The sequence below is a fragment of the Nanorana parkeri genome, unplaced genomic scaffold (assembly GCF_000935625.1).
Source record: "Nanorana parkeri isolate BGI_ZX_2015 unplaced genomic scaffold, ASM93562v1 scaffold309, whole genome shotgun sequence".
Lineage (NCBI taxonomy): Eukaryota > Metazoa > Chordata > Amphibia > Anura > Dicroglossidae > Nanorana > Nanorana parkeri.
In genome coordinates, this window is record NW_017306577.1 from 919,416 (window position 1) to 934,862 (window position 15,447).

Sequence of the window (15,447 nt, forward strand, 5' to 3'; positions counted from 1 at the left end):
ATCTTGGGGAGGAAATACAATTAAATGATGATTATTAAAAAAAAAAATCCCCTGCCAGGGCTGGAGATATTGCAGGAATGTGATCAACCCCCCCATTCCCTTCCCAGCTGTAGCACCCTTCTCATCCCCTCTCCATCATGACTGCAATCAGGATGCATTCCCTTACCTTATAGAGGATGCAATGCTGTGATCAGGGTCCAGTCCTCTTGTTGCATCAGTTGAATCTTTTTTTTTTTTTTTCCTCCCCCTTTTTTTAATTAAAGATTTTAAGGATCCAAGCCTGCGTCCACCGGTGACAGAAGTAGGTCCCCTAAAGCCAAGAGCAGGAGAAGCTGGGCATCCCCCCACGTAGAAAATCCTTAGCAGTTTCGGTCCAGTGAGAGCAGCAGCAGCAGCAGCACCTCAATCACAGCATCAGCATCAGCATCAGAGGCTGTACCGGCTCCTCTGCAGGCCACATCTCTCACTGCTTCTACATCACTACCGCATTCCTCCTAATAGAGCCGCCCCACCAAGATGCTGCTACTTCTGCTGCTTCTCCTCTGTGCAGCCAAAAGGCAGCAGTAATGTCCCCCGAGGAGGGGTCTTGGCATCTAGCACATGCCAGGGCAAGCTGGCATCTTTTTGCTTTTATCCCCACTGAGGGCAAAAATATCCAGCTGGGCCAGATAGCGGATAACTCTAAGCCTCCCGTAAAAGGGGGGCAAGGGAGGGCTCTTTAACCCTTCCCAGCCTCAGCCGCTGCAGTAATCCAGGCAGTCGATGCTGGGGATTGGAAGATTTTGGATGCTTAAAGGGGTCAGACCATCCCAAATTGAAATTGCAATGTATGGTAGATGGCATCAAATTGAATCACCTCTCGGGGGGCTTCACGATGTGTTCCCGGCTTTGGCGAACAAGATTGCATGTGCTCCAGTTTTGATAAATTCCCCTCATGCCATGCATTTTGGTGCAATTTCACACACCTGAGATTAGGGATGCACCGATACCGATATTAGTATTGGTACCAGTGCCAATACTGAGTACTCGTACTACAAATGCTCCAATACTTGCCCCTGATACCAGAATGGAACATGGAGCCTGGTTGGCCAGCAAGCAGGCTCCATGCTGTTTGGCCAGCTCGATGCTGATTGGCTCGGAGGAAGACTTCCTGGCCAATCAGCATTGAGCCGGTCAAACAGCTGGGCTAATTGCACGGTAGGCTGGCTTCCCGGCCAATCAGCATGGAGCTGGTCAAACAGCATGCAGCATGGAGCCGGCTGGTTGCACGGAAAGCCAGTGAAAATACAGGTATCGGCACTCGGTATCGGCACTCGGTATCGGCACTCGGTATCGGCACTCGGTATCAGCACTCGGTATCAGCACTCGGTATCGGCGAGTACTGAAAGATATATATTGGTACTCGATACCAAAAAAACGGTATCGGTGCACCCCTACCTGAAATCACATGGGGCAGCAAGGTGGGATGGGGTGCCATTAGCAATGAATGGCACTGCGGTGCATCCTTCAAAGTGCCACATTTTGGGGTGCTTCTGCGGTGTGCGTGAAAACACGCATGTCTTTGCGCACATTGCTGCAGCACACAGATGTGAGTGGGGGCTTCCTAAAAAGTCAAATTGCTGTTTTTACGGCAAGGTCAAGTTCAGCAAAACTCGCCCTGCCGCCCCTAATCACAGACCAGCGCCTTCCGATATGTTACTGAATTTGGTTGAACGTTTTGCTATTTGCAATAAAAGTAACAAAAAAATTGCAAGTTCAGAAACATCTTCCTCACACTGTCCTCGCCCTGCGTTCCTGCGCAGTTAGCATGCGGTACATCGGCCTTGCAGTGACTTCTCACCGGCCGGCTCTGTGATCCTGTCAGTGGTCAGCGCAGGACGTGTATACAATCCTAGGATCATATATTCATTTTGGGAGAGGCGGAGGAGTGGAGAATTTGTATGCGGGCGCTCAGTGGATGTGCGGGAATTGCGCACGATGTACTCTCATCCACATGCGCCCCCTCCGACCAGACTGAATTCTGCCATTGTCAATCACGGTGGCATTTAAACGAAGGCGTCTGACCGCAGATGGCATATGGGGGGGTCCAATAATAATCTGCCGTGGCTGTTTATTAAAGTAGTTTGCTCAGTCTGCAGGAATTCCGGGCTTTATTTAAAGTGAACCTGTCACCATGGAGAGCTAATAAAACTAAGTGGATCTTCCAGTGGCCGGCATAAATACATTCCTAAAAGGTCGCAATGTACAGCAATTGTATCATTCTTCTGCTCCTCCTCTATTCATTAAAAAGGCATCCCTGAGCCCCAGTCAGCGACTATGCCTAGGCTGAGATGATGTCATCAGTCTGCTGCAGGCAGGAGGAAGCATTTCCTCAGTCTCCCCTCCCCCAGTGATCAGTCATCACTGTGCTGTACATAGCCTGTGCAGAGAGCAGAGCTGTGGGAGTTGCCCAGCAGACCCCACCCACAACTGAAAACTAGAGGAGGGGGCGGAGACAAGACCGTCACCCTGCACAAGGAAAGAGAAAAGCAGTGACCGGTCTTTATTACAGGAGGGGGCGGAGACAGGACCAGTCAACCTGCAGAAGGAGAGAGAGCAGCAGTGAGCGGTCTTTATTACAGGATGGGGAGGAGACAAGACCAGTCAACCTGCAAGAAGGAGAGAGAGCAGCAGTGACCGGTCTTTATTACAGGAGGGGGCGGAGACAAGACCAGTCACCCTGCACAAGGAAAGAGAGCAGCATTGACTGGTCTTTATTACAGGAAGCTCCAAGGCTTGCACAGATCTGGAAGAACACACATGACTCTGGTATGAGGACACTGATTGGGATAATAATGGGATCCTCCGTATTTTGTTGACTGCCGAAACTTTGTTCTGTGCTAGTTTTCTAAAATAGACAAAAACACTTCACAATGAGGACAAAATGATTGATTCGTCTTTGCTGCGCGGTAAAGATCCGGCTCTTTAAATAACCTCAAAGCCGCTTCATATTTACTCCGTCCTGTAAGTTCACCTTCAAAGAACGAAGAAACAACGTGTCATTGGCTCCGATGTGTCCCACGCAAATGCTGCGTAGTGGTAAAACTAAATGTAGGCAGTATAAGTACCTGAATGTGACCTGCTATCAGCTTCTTGTAGTCCCTGTACAGCTGGGTTGGAATGTGAGGGGAACAAGCAGCACAAGGAGCCAGTCAGCCGACAAGAGAACGCTGATAGGAAGAGAGAGCAGAGAGATGAGCTCACCACTGGGCTGCTTCTCCTTCCACTGTCCAGTCACAGGCTGGAGGAGGACATGGGTTGAATGATGCCGGACATGACTGAGGACATCTAGTGGCTGAAAAAAAGTACTGCAGGGGAAATTGCTGAAGCTGTACATACGTTAATGTTATTTCCAATTTTTGTGGGAATAATCCCTGGTGATCCTGCCCTATATGTCTTTGCTTGGGTACTTCCTGTAATAGGGTGACAACACTCTCTCCCTGTCTGCCAGTTGTGCTCCAGCCAGGAAATGAGGCGGAGCTCGATCTGACTTGCTGCAGCTTCTAATGCACATTGTGAGAAGCTCCCAGTGTGCAGTGACATCAGAGGAAGCCATTCCAGTCCAGGAGAGGAGCCGGTACAACTGTGCAAAAGAAGGGGAGGCTGGAGGTCAGATAGAAGACTGAAGGGAAGGACGGAGGTCAGATAGAAGACTGAAGGGAAGGACGGAGGTCAGATAGAAGACTGAAGGGAAGGATGGAGGTCAGATAGAAGATTGAAGGGAAGGATGGAGGTCAGATAGAAGACTGAAGGGAAAGAGTTCAGCTATAACCATTTTCCTCATCGGTACCCCCAACACATTTGCATGAAAAACGATGTATATGTTGGACATCTGTGTTCTGAGGGGTTCAAGTCATAAGATAATGCTACGCTCTCTTCCCCACCCCGGGGCGATGGAAGACCCCAAAATCTGCTGCGATCTGCTCCCCCGCCCCCGGGGACACGGGGCTCTCTGATGTGTGACTCTCTTGTCACTTAAATCAAGTTTTAAACAGTTTTCATTTCATTTAACAGCTTTGGGAACATGCGTGAAAGCGGGAAACAAATGAGAGCTACAGAGTCTGTGAAAAATGTCATTAATTAAAGTTAATTTGTGAAACAGACGCCTCCCATTCGGGAAGACGCGGCTTGTTTTGTGCGTGGGATTACGGAGATCTGTGATGGTGCGGATAAGAGCGAGCCGCGGTCACATTTCGGGGGTCTCATCTGCAGCCTCTGGCTCCTCCAAGGGGGCCCCATGTCACTGGTTCTTATAGATGATAAACAATGATGGGGGAATACATTGCAAGTGTTCAAGAGATACGACTTTATATTAATCAAAATATAATATCTGTATGTATTGAATATGAATACATTGAATATACACTATATTGCCAAACGTATTGGGACGCCTTTACACGCACATGAACTTTAGTGGCATCCCAGTCTTAGTCCGTAGGGTTCAGTATTGGGTTTGCTCCGTCCTTTGCCGCTATAACAGCTCCGCCTCTTCTGGGAAGGCGTCCACAAGGTTTAGGAGCCGGGCCGTAACTAGAAATCACAGGGCCCCATAGCAAAATTTTGTATGGGGCCCTGTGATTTCTAGTTACGCCCACCTGATAACCCAAACAGCCCACCTAAGGGTGACCCTGCAGAGCCCACCATAAGCATTGCACTTGGTGATGTGCGGCTTGGATGCAGCTGCTCGGCCATGGAAACCCATTCCATGAAGCTCTCTACGCACTGTTGTTGTGCCAATCTGAAGGCCGCATGGAGTTTGGAGGTCTGTAGCTATTGTCTCTGCAGACAGTTGGCGACTTCTGCGCACTGTGCGCTTCAGCATGCTCTGACCCCGCTCTGTCATGTGACGTGGCCGACCACTTCCTGGCTGAGTTGCTGTTGTTCCCAGTTGCTTCCACTTTGTTGTAATACCAGTAACAGGTGACCGCGGAATATTTAGTAGCCAGGAAATGTCACGGAACACCTGAATCCAATGATTTGGAGGGGGAGGGGCCCAATACTTTTGGCAGTATAGAGTATATGAATATATTGAAGTCCAATTGAACTTTTAGTTTTAATACATTCCAGGTGCATCAAAACATAAAATTGGTTTTCTTGAAAAAAGTAGCCAGAGCCTGGGGAGAAAAGCCTTTTCCCTGCATGTTGAGAAGGACTCTTGCTCTCTGTGTGGAAGCAGCGGTCTCTCTGTAGAGCGCCAACACGCCCCATGCTAAATCAGGGCTAAAGCTTACCAATCAGCAGGGAGATTGAGTTTTTCACATTGCAAAGCTTTAGGTCTGACTCAGCAAGGGGTGTCTGCAGAGAGACTACTGCTTTCACGCAGAGGGCAAGAGTCTTTCACTACACCAAGGTGGCAGGGGACAGGCTTTTCTACTCAGGCTGTGGCTGCTTTCCAAAGAAAATAAACTGTAAGAATTTCTTTTGATGTTTCACAAATATATTTAGCTTATTGGAAGTGAAAGTTCTATTGGGGTTTTAATAATAAGTGGCAGCGGCACTCCCTATAAAGAAAGAAATAGCTACTAGGAATAATGTATATATCTGTATTTTCATCAAGCATTGCGTATTCCTTAAGCCTCACCCCGGCATTGCACTGATGATGGTCAACAAGTCCGAGACAGCTCTATGCTGTTTGGAATAAATGGCTCTATAATATGCACAGGAAGGGCTCTCTCCGGATTCTTTTTCAGATTCGGATTGAATCCAGATTTTCGGAGTTTCGGATGAGTTTACGGATATTCGTTGTGAATACCAGTGAAAACCATCTACAGATATTAATACTAAAGCTGAATCTCCGGGTTCCGAATTTCCGAATAGCATTCGGGAGCTCCCAAATGCCATTCTGGTCTGGGAGCCATATACATATAATTCTAAATTCAGGAGCTCCGGAATGCTATTCAGAAATTCGGATCCTGAATGCCATTCGGGTCTGGGAGCCACATACATATATTACTAAAGCTGAGGCTCGCAGACCCGAATGGCATTTGGAAGCTCACCAATGCAATTCAGAAATTCTGATCCTGAATGCCATTCGGGTCTGGGAGCCACATACATATATTACTAAAGCTGAGGCTCCCAGACCCGAATGGCATTTGGAAGCTCACCAATGCAATTCAGAAATTCGGATCCTGAATGCCATTCGGGTTTAGGAGCCTCAGCTCCAATGTTGCCGTAACGAAAATTTGTGTTCAGACCCATTCGGATGTATTAACCTTCCTGGCGGTCTGATTATATTAGTATTTTTTTTTTTCACTTTTGAAGTTCCCATCGGTTCCGCCCCCCTGCGACGTGGGCGCTCGCAAGGGACGGAACCCGGAAGGCGGATGCCGGCATCGGCCGGAGGACACAGCTGGGCTCCTATGGACAAGTTAAGTGACGATACAGGAGGAGTCCGGTGGCGTCGATGTCCGTGACGTCACCGGATCGCCGACGGGACTCCCGGAAGCCGGCGGAGAGGTGAGTGTTTTTATTAGCGATCAAAATCATTTTAATCGATCAAAAAGTTTAACGATTAATCGAGAAATTCATCTTTAATTTCCACAGCCCTAATAAAAATACAGCAATATGATTGACATCTGTGCTATGCTAGTGGTTTATGGGCAGTCAGGAAACAACAGCTCTTCAGGAGTCTGAATACCTTCTTGGTTATTCTGTCATGTGTTGCAGTAGTGTAAATCACAAGCACCTTGCTTCTCTTAATTTGAACTGCTTAAAGAGGAACTAAAGTTCAACATAGAAAAATCGCACGGGGTTAGATCTTTTTTTGGCAAAAGAATCATGCAAAGTTTTTTTTGCCCACAAAAACTTTCCCCCACTGTTCTACCAATTTTAAGTATGTTGTGCATAATTGCACATAAAGACAGACACGGAGAGACTAAGGTCCCATTCACACCTGACCGTTTTGTAGTGCGTCCTACGCTCGATGAACGCTCTACAAAACGGTCAAAAAAATAAATAGCATTGTAGTCAATGGTATCGTTCCCACCTGTCCGTATTTCCGCCTGTCCCGAACGCACTACAAAACGGCCCACGCATGAAAAGGTCCCGGAGCGTTTTTGCTGCGTATTGGTCCGTTTTGTAGGGTGTTTTCCATTTGGATACTGCCAAGTAGCCTTTGGAATCGCGCGACGGTCGAGGGAAAAAAAAACGCGCGACAGACGCGCATATTACAATACGCATAGGTGTGAATGGGGCCTAAGCGGAGGGGCTACATGACTGGGGGGAGGAATAGTCCCGGGAGAAAGGGTTAAAAAATAAAATGGGAATAGCTGCTCTTACCTGATTGGACGTGGGAGTCAGGTATCCGGGAGGAGTCGCATGGGAAGGGACTGCGAGGGCTGAGGGACGTCCTCTTTCTGGAAATCGACGAAGGAAGCAGGTTGTCCCACCCTCCCTCCCTGAATTTGGTGGTTATGGGGGTTTCTTTTGTCACGCAGCTTGGCGGGTTAGGGGGTCTTTGGGGGGTCTACAAAATCGGAGTTCATTACAAAAATGTGGGGGGCCCTCAGCTGGTATGGGTGCTTCCCCCTGTTGGTGTCCGGATTTGTAAAGGGCGGGGGCCTGGCCCCTTGGGAACCCGGAAGGAGTAAGTGTCCTCGAGCTGGTTGTGGTGCGGCTGGGGACATGGGTGGAGTGTTATGAGAGGCCTTTTTTGGGCTGGCGGGCACCCAAAGACCCCTTCTCAGGTGAACCCTTGTTAAAGTATTATTTTTGTATATTTGGTGTATTACTTTTGGTTATTGTTAAAGTTGTTTGTTTAATAAAAGGGCTGCTGTGGCCGTTAAAATCCATGTCGCGCAGTCTGTGTGTTTATTGGGGTTTTTAACGGAGGGACAGAAAATTGACGAATCCGTCAGTCATGGCAAAAGCTTTCCTGCAATAAGGGTAATTTAGTTTGGCTTTAAAATATCTCTACAGATATATTGTTGTTCTATAGGTTGGACTCGATGGACTTGTGTCTTTTTTCAACCTGACTAACTATGTACAGTGTAATCCCGATTGTGGCTCTTTTGGTACTGAAAATTAACCCCGAGCCACACTCCGGATTACCGCCAGGAAGGTTAAACCGAAAAACACATTTGATTGGCCAGAAAAGTCACGTGTACCATTCAGTTTAGTTTTTTGAACGGAATTCGGATGGGATCTAAAATTCTGAACCGGAATTCGGATTCGGACACATTCATATGCATTGGGATTCAGAAATTCGGATGTGTCAGAATGTCCAAAATTGCGGAAATTTCTTACGAATTTTGATTCGGAATGAAACGAATTGCACATGTCTAGTAAATAATGTGTTGCCACTGCAAGAAGGTGTCCGTGCTTTCTCTGTTCCTGAACCCCTGGCTTTCCTCTGTTTGTGCTCTGCTGCTGACAATGTACAATCAGCCCTAAGGCCTCATTCACACTGCCGTGCGTATATGCGCGTACGCGCGTATAGTAGCATATGCAAATAAATGGCTCCATACACATAGCTGCGTATGGAGCCATATATTTGCGTAGCGTAAAAATGCGCAAAAGCAGAATGGAACCGAGATGCGTCCAGGCAGCGTATTTCTGCATATTTACGCGCATATACGCGTGTTTGTGCGCACGTACGTACAGTTCATTAACATTTCTGTTACAAATGATGCATTGTGGGATTGCAAATAGTGCACGCATATACGCACATACGCTCGTATATACGCAATATACAATTTTGCTCTTGCGTTGTGTGTGAATGAGGCTTAAAAAGCTTTCTTGACTCAGCGGTCCGACTCTTCACTAGAGAAAGTGGTGATAAAGCCTGTGAGTGCGTGTTGCACCTTCCTTGCTATGAGTGCCATCAATAGCTGTAATTAGAGGGATGCATCAGGGAGGTGATTGATCCCGGGAATAATCTGACTGTCATTGACGGGGTCAGGCAGCAATGGTTTTCCACATCTGTTTCCAAATGCAACCAACTAGGACTGTGTTGCGCCTTGTTCTGGATCACCAGCATTAGGACGGTTTTAGAATTACAATATTGGAACTTAATAAACGTATCTCTTTTTTGTCAGCCTCACTATTCTACCAAATGTATTTACAGACAGCGAGAGAATTTCAGTAATAACGCAGATAACGTACATCAGTGTTCCGCAATGATAGCATTCTGTGTGTTATTTCTCCGTTTCCTTTCTTTTCAATGTGTTCTACATTTACATACAAACCAAGCTGTTCAGTAAAAGTGACAAGGGATATACCACTAATATGCTTGAAGAACTTTAATTCACATGATTTAAATATACATAGAAAAAAAAACTGTTTCCTTAATGGTTTAAGAGCCTCTGGCAGTGGTAAAGTGTGTCCCAGCCTATGGATAAAAAAAAGACCCTGTCACCTTAGGGTTGGACCCAGGGCCGGATTTACTCTCTCTGCTGCCCCAAGGCCGGGTTCCTCAATGCGCCCCCCTAGCCGCCAACCCCCTCCCCCACGGAGAATGGCAGACCTGCAGGCTGCATACAAGTGATCCCGGCGACATCGCCGGGATCACTCGTACAAAACAAGCCGCGGCTTCCCCGCTGTACATTTAGCTCTGCTTGTCCCGGGCATCGGGAGATAGGAATTCCACACCCCTGCTGCCCCTCTACTCCCTGCTGCCCCGAGGCCAGGCCTTGGTTGGCCTTGTGGGAAATCCGGCCCTGCCTATGGTGTAGGGATTAAATGGCTGCAAGGTAGGAGTCGTCTCACATGAACCCCCTTCAAAACACCAGATTTGATCATGAATGAAGAATGTTCACACACAGACATGGAATCAACTGATTTTACTAAGCGGGTTTCAAGACAAAATGATATAGAGACAATGATGTTCAAGGGGAAGCAAGAAAACAGAGCTCATCCATCACTTAGTGCCTATTGATTGGTCCGCATGCAGCACTTTGGCTGTAGGAGCTGATTAAAGTTATGCCGGATAATTCTCCTCTCTTGTATGTTCTGCTGTGTGTAAGACTCACCGCTAGTTCCGGGAACCCTGTACAACACACACTGGAATTAGAGAGATGTGAACCAAACAAAATACTGTTGGATCTTCAGTAATTCTTCATGACATGTCGAAAAACGTCAATATGTTTAGTTTGCATCTAAATTGCCCCCATATCCCATTACCCTAATGTAATTTCAGCATAAAGACGTCTCTTCGTGGGGATAATCCACTTATTGTTCTTACATTCATATACATGTGAAAGAGTGTAAGCTGCAAATGGCTACTAATCTAAACCCTAATTAGATGATATTTATTGTGCTATAGCACTGTGTATCATAAACACGTCGGGTTTGTTTTTTGTCATAAAATCCTCTTTTCACTTTAACCTTTTTCTCATCTATGTGCTGCTAATTACTTCCAACCTCTTTCTGCTATTTCTTGTCTACATCAGTGGCGTCACAAGGGGGGTGCGGGGGGTCCGGCCCGCACCCGGGTGACACCATTGGAGGGGTGACACCAAAATGACTCACAGACATTTTGGTGTCACCCCCCTCTGAAAAGTCGGACGCTCGGTCATGGACTGAACGCCCGACAGTATCAGGAGAGAGGAGGGGACCCGGCGGCATACCTTATCCCTCCTCTCTCTGCCGGCGTCCATCACCAAGATGGCCGCCGGCAGGTATCAGAAAACTGCCGCGCGTGCGCGATGACGTCATCGCGCATGCGCAGTGACGTCTCGGCGGGGTGACCCTCCGTTACTGCTCCGGGTGTCACCCAGCCTCGGGACGCCCCTGGTCTACATGCACTTCCTTCATCATCATCACTACTCTGCTTCCTAATAGAGACAAGGCTGGACTATACCTGTATAATGTGTGTGCAGGGACATCCCTATAATGAGTCAGCCTTAGGGGGGATTTCATTGGGTCACGTGGCCCTTTATGGACAGAGCATCCCAGGGTGCTAAGCGCCAGTTGCTAAGAGTGAAGTCACTGGTGGCCAGGCATTGAGCAGGATGCTCTGGCCGGCATCTCGCCCAGCTCCTGGGGAAACCAGTGATGTCAACGAGCTGGGTGGCCCCCCCCCCCCCTTAATTAATGTGCACCACTAGCATCCACCTCATGCCCCCCCCATATCATCCATATCATGTTAAAGCTTTTGTGAGATTTTGGAGATTGGGTATACGTCTACTTTAACTCCTACATTACACTTATTTTTGTAACAAAGCCATTGATCAGCATATCAATCATGAGCTGGAGGGGAAAGGATTTGTTTATAAAGAAAACCATTCATCACCAACCCTTATGATCTAGCATAGGCAGTGAATAGGCAATAAGTAATAAGCAATAAGTATAAAAAAGATGGAGAACTTCAAAAAACTTCCAGGAAGTTGCAAAAACACCCAAACATAACTGTGTGGACACATAATCCCTACTCTTTAGGAAGTAGGTTGGGGTTAAAGCATTATGTATTATGTGGTAGATCTGTGTATGGGGACTTTGGTGTGCCTTGTTGTTGTGTGGCTCAACCACCCTCTCCCATGTAATTTCTCTGCAGCAAGACTGTGCTTGGGAGCACATTGGGACCGGACGGGTGATATAAGACACGCGTAATTATTTCTGAAAAGTGAAAAGCCGGACCACCCTGGGTTCAGATCGCTTGGACAATGGTTGAACAAAGCCATAAGACCGGGTTCAGCAAATTTCCAAGCGAACCGAATCCAGAGCCCGCATAGCGGTATTGGTAGCTAAGAATACTATAGGCAAGATAATGATTGGTGACACACAGCAAGGACTCTATGGGGGTGATTTACTAACCTAAACACACGCACGCACCCGGTGCGTGTGCATTTTTACACAGCAAAACGTATTTATCAGCCAAACACGAGCAACGTGTCACATTTTCACGCCGTTATGGCGCGTTTTTATGTATTTACGTACGTGCGCGTGCGCCATAGGCTACACGCCGCTCTAATAGCGGCATGCAAGTCTCTAAAAGCATATTTCCACTAATGCCATATATGGAAAAATCATGCACATGATGCATGTATAATGCTGCTTCACAGTTTAGACAAAAATGGTTAGCTCATGCATTTACATTCCTGCATTCATCAACGCAAGCAACACAATGTAGAGCTAATTTACACAACATCACCTTGCAAATCACGCAGGGCTTTGCACAACACACCTGCTGGGTGTGTACACACTACAAAGGTGTTTAGATTCCACTAATAGATCATGCTGGGAGGGAACACACTACAGAGGTGTATACTTGTTCGTGGCGTGTTTATAAGGTTAGTAAATCAACCCCTATGACTCAATGAATATTGGTGGAACTCCCTGATGGACAGGAAGACCAGCCATGCAACCAGTGTTCCAATTCATCCCATTCCAATACCATGGTCATTAGTATGGAGTTGGCTCCCCTTTTTGGTGATAACAGCCTCCACTCCTCTGTGAAGGTTTTTTACAAGATTTTGGAGTGTGTCTGAGGGAATATGTACTCATTCCGCCAAAAGAACATCTGGCTTGCAATCAGCATTACAATTCATCCCAAAGATGTTCAGTAGGGTTGAGGTCACATCTCTGTGTAGGACACTTAAGTTCCTCAACACCAACTAGTCAATCCATGTCTTTATGGAGCTGGCTTTGTACACAGGGGACAGTCATGGTGGAAAAGAAAAGGACCTTCACAAAACTTGCCACGAGGTCGGACAAGCACAATTGTCTAAAATATCTTTGTATGCTGTAACATTACCAGGACCATTCACTAGAAACACCTGAACCCCATCATTTGGATGGGGGGTTCACATACTTTTGTCCATATATTGCAGGTCACTTAGGTGTTGGTTGAAACTGAAACCTGTGCATCATAACGTCACATATTGTATATTATCCTCTATTCATGGTGTGTAAGCTGGTGAATACTAAATTTGGATATGGGAAGTGTCTGCAGTCAGCTGGTTGTTGTCCCCGAGGCGGTGTGTTGCGGCGGGGGGGGGGGCTTACATGTGTTAGTACTGCCGAAGAGAACGGATTCAGAAAAGGTGTGGCCTTCAAATGCCTGCAACCTTGTTTATGTAATTCTTGCTGATGTTGAAGTTTGTTTCTATAGTTATCTTTTATATTACATTATTTATTAAAAGGCAGCTAAGGCCTGTTTATTCCTATACAAGTACTGGGTGGTTGGGTGGACTTTGTGGTCCATATATTAGTGTAAATGATTGGGGACATCTATTCTACCTTAGTCATAGATAAGAAGTAAAGAGTATGGCATTATTTTTTTTGTTGTATAAGCTGCTCTGGGAGCACTTGGGAGCCAGGCCCAGTGGTCTAGGTCTCCAGCGGTCCAACACACCACCCCCCTCCTCAGTAGTCCAATTAACAAGAATCATGCTCCCTTAGCAGCAGTGTTGTACTAAGCTGCCCTGCACTAGAAGCACACTGGAGAGCCGACCACTGCGTTTGCACGAAGAAAAGTGGTCCTCCTTCTCCAGTGGTCCAACCACACCATGCCCCCCTCCTCAGTAGTTCAATCAACAAGGATCATGTTCCCTGAGCTGCAGTGTTGATTAAAAAAGGGGGGGGGGGGGATTTTGGATGATCTGGACCACTTCTCTTTGTGTGAGTGCAGCGGTCCGGCTCTCCAACTTGCTTCTGGCACACAGAAACTCACTACAATTAAAAATGTATACATATAAAAAAAAAAATAACACCATATCCTTTACTTGTTATGAAGCCTGATTGCATAACAAGTCAAAATGGTATTAATGCATCTCCAGTAACCAAATGCAACAAACCCAAAAGGTCTAGAGGGGGCCTAGATGCCGAATAATGCTCCATTTTTTTTTTTTTTAAAGATGCTAAACTGTAGCCCTGTTTCCCCGAAAATAAGACCTACCCCGAAAATAAGACCTAATAGTATTTGTGGGAATTGCTAAAATACAAGACCTACCCTGAAAATAAGACCTAGTTGTGACCATTCCCGGGGCCGGTGGTGGCATAAGGGGGGAAACTGGAAGAAAGGCGGGAGAGAATCAGCGGTGCCAACGAAGCCGGCGCTAGAGGAAGCGAGGCGGCAGCGGAGAGAGCAACGGCGCATAAGCCGATGCCTCCTCTATAGCGCCGGCTCCTGTCACAGGCGGAGTGATACCAAATGCACTCCGCCTGTGAGGAATCGATAGTGAAAGCGCGCTTCGCTCATTCTGGCCAGCAATTGTTTAACAAATTGCTCTTGGAAAGGTACGGCACCCCTGATTGCCCTGATCAAATACAATACAAGTAGACTGTTGTACATGAATAAGTGTGGATTGTTGTACATTAAAAAAAAAAAAATAAGACCTAGAGTGTTTTTTTGAGCCAAAAAAAATATAAGACAGTGTCTTATTTTCGGGGAAACACGGTAGATGTGAAGAAGTCTTGCAGAAATGAATGAGGATACAGGAAAGTGGTCAAATGTGAGCAAGCCATACTAAGTGCACTTCAGTCTCCATGTAAGCTGGGGGGAAAAAATGACAAGTGCACTTTGTAAAGAGAAACAATCGAAAACACATAGCGGAGCGTTATCAGTAGCCGTGTCCTGTGTGATCGGTAAGCCGGGGGCTCCTCATAGCTTCCCCTTAATAGCCTTTCACACATGTGTCCTGGTGTGCACAGAGAAATCGATTCCCCCGCCGGACCAAAGGTTATCTCAGCTCATTATTGGAGTACAGGGAAGAGATGCATTCTTTTTTTTTTTTGGTCTGTTCTATACTTTGTAATTGATTCAAGTGTATCACCTGGAGATTACCATGGGAGATAGCAGCATGAAAAGGAGATTGTAGAACGCCTTTACATGATGTGGAGCTCGCACGTATGAATGTACAAAGCTATTAGACATCTGCGATTCGTTTCCTTCTCAATCAAACTTTGTACAAATTTTCCGAAATTTGCACACATCCGAATTCCCGAATCCCAATGCATCCGAATGTGTCCGAATCCGAATTTCCGTTTCCGGATTTCACATCCAGTCCGAATTACGTTCAAAAAAACTAAACAGAATCGGACATGTGACTTTTCCGGCCAATCACAAAGGACCTTTGAAATGAGCTTATATGGGATGTTAGTGATTGGATATAAATGATTACCTTTAAAATGTAAAAGCGATTGCTACATTGTTTCAGTCTGCTGTACAACACGGTCTCTGATTCACTTTAGCCTGAGCGCTCTGCCAATAAAGACAGTGAATGACCCTCGGGGCATTTTCCAGTCAGGTCATATTCGCTGAAAAATACTCCTTGAAGACCCTTAAACCGCGTTTATTAATACGGGCGCGGAGTCCACCTCCGGCTGCCTATTGTGATCTATCACCTGACTTCTCGCCAATAACGTATTTATTAAACAATTTCCGCATCACCCGGGAACCTGATTAAGCAGTAATGATGTAGGTGAGATGACCGGACGATCAGGTGGTTGGGGAGGGGGGGGGGCAATATT

General features: G+C 46.6%; 1 long non-coding RNA gene across 1 annotated transcript in view; it reads right to left on the reverse strand.

Annotated features, from left to right (window-relative positions):
• LOC108788169 overlaps positions 1-573 on the reverse strand; it is a 380,303-nt gene extending 379,730 nt beyond the window's left edge. The window contains exon 1 of the long non-coding RNA XR_001941322.1: positions 167-573. This is a non-coding gene — a long non-coding RNA (uncharacterized LOC108788169). The remainder of the gene's footprint in view (positions 1-166) is intronic.
• Positions 574-15,447: the final 14,874 nt, after the last annotated feature.